This window comes from Scylla paramamosain, chromosome 15 (assembly GCF_035594125.1).
Source record: "Scylla paramamosain isolate STU-SP2022 chromosome 15, ASM3559412v1, whole genome shotgun sequence".
Taxonomy (NCBI): Eukaryota; Metazoa; Arthropoda; class Malacostraca; order Decapoda; family Portunidae; genus Scylla; species Scylla paramamosain.
Genome location: NC_087165.1, coordinates 23,942,104 through 23,950,490, shown reverse-complemented (window position 1 = coordinate 23,950,490; position 8,387 = coordinate 23,942,104). Strand labels below are relative to the sequence as shown.

Sequence of the window (8,387 nt, the reverse complement as noted above, 5' to 3'; positions counted from 1 at the left end):
ACTTGTCAACTTTCATTAAAAGTAATCGTGTTGTCCTGTCTTTGAGTGGGTGGCAAGGAGTGTTCAGCCTGCAGCAGCACCCGCCACGTCCAGGCTGGTCGTCCCTTTGCCTCGTCTGTTCCTCGTCGCCTTCAGCCGATCCCAGTAGCCCTAACCTGCCTCTTTCCTCATTGGTGTTTCCCCTCACTCTCAGTTTGCCCCCGGCTTCCTTTGCTCCTCACGCCGGGACGCCCTTCCCTCCTTACCCAAGCCGGGCCTGCGCGAGGAGCGGGCATGTGCGAGTACAGGAATAGCAGGCACCCGCGTCACGGCGCGGCACCTGCTGCGGCAATACTCTGTATGGTTAAGTAGTGATTCGTGGTCTTCATTTTAGACGAAAGCCATGATGAACAGGTGTGCTCCTCGCGAGTCACCCGGCCAGCCAGAGGGCGTGAGTATGTGGATGTTGATGTCATCCAGCGGCCTCCAACTCCACAATAAGGTAGCCATTTGAAAGAAGAGCACAACTCTTTTGTGCTTTGTGTGTGTGTGTGTGTGTGTGTGTGTGTGTGTGTGTGTGTGTGTGTGTGTGTGTGTGCGTGTTTTCGATGGGGCTTATTTGTGCCGATTATTTTCTTTATAATTTTCTATTATTGTATTTCTAAAATAATGGAGAAAATTGCAAACTTTTTCATAACAGATTGTGGTTTCCAGTGCAAAAACATACTCAGTTGTTTTCTTGTATTCATTTAAAGAACGATTTTTCCTGCCATCACGCCATACACCACATTCTTTCGGCTCCGGGCAATTACTTGGTAGACCTTGCCTTGGTAGACCTGCTGTAATAGTGAGCGGCTGCCATCATCATACGAACAAAAGAAAATAAAGGAAGATACAAGAATCCGTCAGGCCTAAATGTATTAGTCCCTGTATGAAACACATACATGTTTCACACCATGATGCTCCTGGCTGCATTCTGTAAGCAGGGCTCCTTTTGACGCTTCTGTGTTGCTCGCTGGGATCCTGGACACCGCAGACCTGGCCCTGCCCACCACCGCGAGGACATGCAGCTGGCTTAATGTTTTGTCACCGAAACGAATTGTGGAACTTCCTCGTCGTCTCACTTGCATGAATAAAAGGAGGAGGAGGAGGAGGATGGAGAGGATGAGGAAGAGGATGGGGGAGGAGGAATATAAAGGAATACAAAGAAAGACAAAACATCAACAGACACTGAAGTCTTTACGAGGAGGAAGAGGAGGAGGAGTACGAAAAGGAGCACAAGCGGGATCAGGAAGACGACAAACAATTCTTATAATGACGCATCCCTTTCCTGTCATCTTCACAACTGTAATTTTAGAAGAATTTAGCAATTCTAGGCAGCGGCAGCCACGGAACTGTGCGGCTGATCCATCGCGAAGGCGAGTGAACTGCCTGGAAGAACCTGCTGCCTTTTTGTCCGCCGTGGCTGCTGCTGCGGGAAGCCCGAGTATTACCGGAACTTGACGATGTCGGCGGCGTGCCACGCACTCTGCCTGTCTGCCTGGATCCGCCGATAGTCCTCCCGGAGTTTGTCGGGGATGCGTGCGACAAGTACCTTGGTAAGTTATCGGTCAGGAGCTTTCTTGATTCTTGTGAGCATTGCTGCAGCTCGCTAAGAGGTCTACTGAGCGGGAAGTGTTCATAACAACCTAAAGGTGGACAACGTCACTTTCAGCGGACAGCCTGAAAGTTATGTCTTCCACACCATCGACGTTGGTGCCGTCTGTCGCGTCTTGGAAGCTTCAAACTGCTAGATGAAAGACAACGACGAAGACTGGTACTAGTGCATCCCGCCCGAAGTGTTGCTCCTCCAGCCGGTGTCTCCTGCCGGCGACGTGTGTAGCTTCGGCGCCCTCATGAAACACGCGATTCAGAAGTGCTATAAGGAACTACAGAAGTGTTTAGACTCAGCAAGGAGCCTTGAAGACCTTGGGATGTGCTGCTTATTTCACTTGGCCTCAGATATATTTGATGTATTGCTATGCCTGTTTTGATTTTATACTCAATTTAAATTTCTCAAAAGTTCAAATATACCAACTTAACATATTTTCAGGATCAGCGTTGTCGTAGCTCTCCTCTGCATGCTTGAAAGAAAACAGTTGCTCTTGTAATGTGCCTTTCCTGTGCCGTTTCCTGCTTTAGTGGACTAGTAGTAGTAGTAGTAGTAGTAGCAGTTAAGTATAAATATTTTAGGAGGAAGGGAAGGAGAATACCTATAACAATAAACAATACCTTTTACTAATGAAAATAAGAGTGCATCAGTATTATCATGATAAGCTCTCAAATAATGATCATGTGTGCAAGAAAAATACTAGTGTGGGGAAAAAAAGGTTGGCTAGATTAATGTAATGCAAAGGTTATTGTGCATATATGTCCACAGGATTGAAATTAATGTACAGAAAATGTCACCGATTATAAAAGAGGAGATTATCATTAACTGTGTGGAGAACATTTTTGCTTCATCAATATCCCAATCAAGATTCTTTTTCACGTGACTTAAACGTGTTCATTCGCTGGCAGGTATTACTCTTATATTATTATTATTATTATTATTATTATTATTATTATTATTATTATTATTATTATTATTATTATTATTATTATTATTATTATTTTACCACTGCTGCTCCTATTACTGTTACTATTCTCCCTGTCATTACGAGCAATCCACTTTCATTTTCTTCACCATCCTCCTCCTCCTTCTTCTCATCATCATCATCATCATCATCATCATCATCATCATTTTTTCTTTTTCTTTTTTTCTTTTCTTCTTCTTCTTCTTCTTCTTCTTCTTCTTCTTCTTCTTCTTCTTCTTCTTCTTCTTCTTCTTCTTCTTCTTCTTCTTCTTCTTCTACTACTACTACTACTACTACTACTACTACTACTACTACTACTACTACTAACACCACCACTACTACAACTGTTACCACCACCACCATGTGAAGAGCATTGCGTACTACATTTAATGTGAAAAAAAAAAAAAACACGGCACTCACATAATTACAACGAGTATGAAGCAATAAGAAATGTAAACAGCTGCGTTCATGCCACGAGGGGTGCAACACACCGTCCTGCTACGAGTAACACCCTCATGATCTCACACACATGTCCTTCTGCTTCGTCAGGGCAGAATACATGACTACCTTGCTGACGTGTACATTGTTCCGGCATCTTTCTGTCACGTGGCGTGGGTGGAATACGTGGTTTAGTCCTCCTGTGCATTGTTGGTGGATTTTTTTTCTGTTACGTGGAGTGGGTGAAATGCATTACCATAACCTTGGTCACGTGTACATTGCTGGGTGATCTTTCTGTTACATGTTCTGCGTGAAGTGCATTATCTTGTTCTCGTCTACATTGTTGGGGCATCTTTGTTTCATGGTCTTGGGGAAATACATTGTCTTGTTCTCCAGTGCATTGCTGGGGGATCCCTAGAGGCTTTTCCTTGCTGTTAATTATGTCGCCGCGTATAATATTCATATAAATGTTTGATTTATCATTGCTGTCAGTTACAGGTCGCAATTTACAACATAACTTTTCAGGACGGGAGAAAAAGAATTAGATATAACTAATTTCCTGCATATCAAATACATCAAACCCAACGCTCTGTTCACGTAATGAAATGATGTAGAAAGATGTGTAATTCTAAAGATCGTCTGGACTCCTGACGGCGTTCACTGCAGGTTATAAAAGGGTATGTAATGTTTTGAGGACCGCCATAAATCGTGGGTTTTGATATTCAGTCCTTTCCTTTTGTTTGTATTTATTGCAGGAATGTGGATTGCGATCTACTTAGTGAGTGTGTGTGTGTGTGTGTGTGTGTGTGTGTGTGTGTGTGTACAAATATGATGCTTCTATTCCTTTAATTATGACAGGGGGGGGTGATTGGATTTTTTTCACGTGTCAAGGAGGTTGGCCAAAAGCTACCAAAAATAATAAAAATGAAAGAGAAATTCTTCCTTCCCGCAATTCAAGTTAAGTAGGAAAGTGTTCTAATGTAGTTGGCCAATTAAACTCTGAATGTGTCGATTCTTCTTCACTGAAATTGTCCAAGTTATAAAAAGGTGAGTCACATAAGAACACACGAACATAAGGGGAGCTGCAAGAAGCCAGGAAGCCTTCACGTGGCAGTCCTGGTACAAAGCGTGCCTACCTGTATCCACTTGTCATTCCTATCCATGTATTTATATGTTCTTTTAAACCTCCCATTTGACTCCGCATTAGCAACCTGATTATTGGGTCATGTCATACATCTACTACTCTGCCTGATAACCAGTTTACTATTATCATTTTTTTATTACAACTTCTTTAATCTTGAACCTGTTACTTCTTGTCCTACCCTGATTACTAACACTGAGGATTTTTTTTATATCACACTTGTAATATTTCTTAAAATTGAACGGGACAGACAGCACAAGGCGTCTTATTTCTGGTCAGTCAACTACTGCTGCCGAGAACAATAGCTGGTCTTCCCCAAAACCTGTAAAATAGTGGCGTTCCAAAACCTTTCTCTCCGCTGGTTATCACTGGTCCTGATCAAACCTGGGCCCTATGCACTGTCATGTTAATCATTCCATCGTTGCATTTCCCCGCCCTTCTACAGCCAGCGCTTTCAACAAGAAATACAAAACTTCATAAAGCTGCAACAGGACGCTTAACTACAGCTTCTTCTGTTAGATATAAAACTTTTATGTCCTTTGATGTCTTATAACTCTGTTTCCCTATGCAGTCTTTCCACAAAATTATTCATGCTTTGTTCACTCTCTTCCTTCTAGCATGACTTACGCAGCTCAATGTGTGCAAAGTTTCACTTGAAAATGTTTATATCCTCAAGTGAAATTCCTTTAAGCTTTTTTCTATAGCGACTCCACATAAGTTTTTTCTTCCTGACCAAGTTGATCTAGAAATCCAGACTGTCAGCTATACAAAATACCTGCACAGCCAAAGAGCAACTTGTCTTCATACGTTCATCTTGCTTAAACCACAAAGTTATTTATTTTTTCCCTCGTTTATAGCGGGTTTTATAACGGTCTCAAGCTCGATGAAATAAAAATAAGAAATGAAAAGGAAAAATCAGGTTCTCAAGGGCAGTGATAGATGACTGGAACAGACTCAGTGATCAGCTGTTAGTGCCGACCAATAGCGAGCCTTGGAACATCAGGTATAGATAAAGACGGTCATTAGATATGTATGCTTCTTGTGACTCCCTATATATTCTAATGTTTTTTTTTTATGTTTATTTATTTTGCCAGTGTATTTTGTTTTGTTTTGTTTATTTATTTATTTATTTATTTATTTAATTATTTATTCATTGATTAATTAAGTAATTTATTTACATACTGTTAATAATAATAATTATTATTTTATTGTTTTTATTGTTATTATTGTTATTATTATTCTTCTTCTTCTTCTTATTATTATTATTATTATTATTAATATTATTATTATTATTATTATTATTATTATTATTATTGTTATTATTATTATTATTATTATTATTATTATTATTATTATTATTATTATTATTATTATTATTGTTATTATTTTATTTATTTATTTATTTATTTATTTATTTATTTATTTTTTTAGTGCAGCAGTGCCATTGGAAGCGCCTCTTGCTATCCCGCTATATACTCACCCTTCTCCGTGAGGGAAAAATTTCTGCACACACTCATATCTAATATGTCCGTTTTTTTTCTTTTTTTTATAAATGATTAATATCTTAATATCTTTAATTTATGTGTTGCTGTGCGTGGCACATGTCTTATCATCCTTCACTTTACATTAGCGATAAATTTGTTAGATCGATTTCTGAACTCAAATACGTATATCTGGGAATCTGGCATTTTATTTATTTATCATTTTTCATTAGAGAGCGGCAAGTGGACGTTTTCATTTTTACAGTTTCACCATGTACCCAGTCCTTCACTTCTTCTGGTGGATAAGTAAAGCGAATTCATTTGAGAAAATAGTATGGTGTGGCAGTGTTCCTGTGTGCATGTCCTTGCTGTGTGTCTTTCCTTGTTGGTTATTGCTCTAGATCTGATACTGGAGGCTGTTTATGAGCGGGCGCAGCTTTTTTATGTGAGTTGCTTTATGCTGTACTCATGTTAACAAGAAAAACCCACTTAGCTGAAGCTGCAGATTTTAAACTTTGAAACAGTCAGCATTGTGTGTTGAGGTGGTGATGCTCCTAGCCGGCTGTGATAGCAAAGACGGTGTTCAGACTTGACTCCAACCTTTACTCAGCCTTCTCTGCCACAACTCTGTCACATTCTATGCACACGTTCCTTTATTTTGGAGATCTTCACTATTTAGGGTTTCTTGTTTGCAGGAAAAATGTTCCCTCATGATCGCACTGTCTTGGAGGCGTGTTTTAGGGAAGGCTGGTGATGTTGTGTGTTAATGGAGTCAGAATATTGATGTGTCTCTGGTGGCGATGGCATACGTCTGGAGGATCCACACCCATTCATCTTATCTCTCGCTGGATATTCGCCTACTTTTCAGTGATTCATATCTCCCGTGAATATTATACTGTATTATTTATTTATTTATTTATTTATTTATTCTTTTATTGGGAAGGAAACGCTGGACGAACATTAATCATCTCTTCACCATGTATCGTTGCCACCATCAAAACTTCTGGTGCTGTTTAAACGAAATGTACAACAAAGATAACAATAACTCATTATCTTACACATTATTTTGTCATCGTAGTTATCATAAAAATCATCATAATTTCTCAGCACCACACGCTGTCATGTAGTTTTCATGACTACCTTGAAAGAATGTTTGTAGTGTCTCACGGACATGATACTCAGGACAGCTCTCGTCACCATCTCACATCCGCGCCGCCTCGTGCAGTGCAGTCAGGTGCAAGCTCCTTTCCTCCGCCAGCCGTTTTTTAGTGGCGTCACTTTTCGGAGTCCGGTGGCTGCCTGTGAGAAGTGGCTCATGCTGAGGACCTTTATTTCTGTAGCTCATTGAGGCAGCTCGCGAAGCATCTGCAATATCGCTTGAAAACCTACTTGTGTGCAGGCCTCGCAGGATGGTCACTCACAATCGTCCCGGCTGTGCTGTGTGGCCAGACATTCACCCTCGTCTTCTGCAGCAGATCCCGAGAAGAGGACAGGACGAAGAGCACGCAATAACCACAATAACCAGGGTTTCTGAGCCATTAAGCGCTGCGTGGTGGTGTGGTCGCGGGTCGAGGGGGAATTTGTCACGGCGAGGGGAGCTGAGGGGACGTGGTTAGTAGAGGTGGCCGTGTCCAGTCGCTCAGGATACAAGCTACAGCTCTTGTCATTGTCCCTTTTCCACTCACTTCTTCTGCAATGGAATGAACCCGACTTGCACACAGGAAATGGCGTATTTTGGGGCCAGAAAAGGAGAAGGAGAAGAAATGAGCCGGTTGTGGATGTGAGGCTGAGGGCGGGCCATGCTTACAGGAGACAAGGGGAGAGGAGGAAAGGAGACGACTCGGAATGAGGAGGAAGGGGATAAAAGGGAAGGAAGGAGGGACAGGGGGATCTGATGGCTCGGCAATTGGAGCTTATCTGTTATTGTGGCGGCGGAGGAATGGACGCCGAAATATTTATATGATTTGGGGAGAAACGAGGAGCAATTCGCGTAAATAATTGTATCACCACCAGGACCCTTCACCGCCCCGCTCGTTACGGCTGCCGGGTGGTGGTGGTGGTGGCAGTGGTTGTTGTTGTTGTTGTTGTTGTTGTTGTTGTTGTTGTTATTGGCTTTGATGATGATGTCGGTCTTCATCATCATCATCATCATCATCATCATCATCTTTTCTTCTTCTATCTGTGTATATGTCTCCCTGCCTGTCTGCTTACTTGTCTTTCTGTTTGTCTGTCTTTTTTCGGCTTATTCTCATCTCTCAGTCTGTCATCATCGTCATCGTAATCACCATCATAATTATCATCGTCATCATTGGCAACGTTTTTGTGATGTCTGTCTCTCTACTTGTGTACTCTTCTTTCCATCTTTCAATCTGTCTGTCTGTCTGTCTGTCTGTCTGTCAGCTAACCCCCTCCCCCCCCCCCCCTCTCTCTCTCTCTCTCTCTCTCTCTCTCTCTCTCTCTCTCTCTCTCTCTCTCTCTCTCTCTCTCTCTCTCTCTCTCTCTCTCTCTCTCACACACACACACACACACACACACACACACACACACACACACATACACACATACACAATTTAAAATAAGATTATGTTCTCAAACGTGCTGACTTTATTACCTTGTGTGACGAAGCTGCACCTGCCTGGCCGCACACCTGGAACGCGCAGTGTCTGCATGTGCTTCATTACCTGCCCGCGGCCACACCATCCCACACAGGCAGCGGCGGCGGTAGGACAGAAG

At 41.9% G+C, this 8,387-nt stretch overlaps 1 long non-coding RNA gene across 1 annotated transcript; it reads left to right on the top strand.

The window, feature by feature from the left end:
- Positions 1-674: 674 nt before the first annotated feature.
- On the top strand, positions 675-2,040 carry LOC135107228 (uncharacterized). The gene is made up of 2 exons (XR_010271668.1): positions 675-1,577; positions 1,694-2,040. It is a non-coding gene; the product is annotated as an uncharacterized LOC135107228 (long non-coding RNA).
- Positions 2,041-8,387: the final 6,347 nt, after the last annotated feature.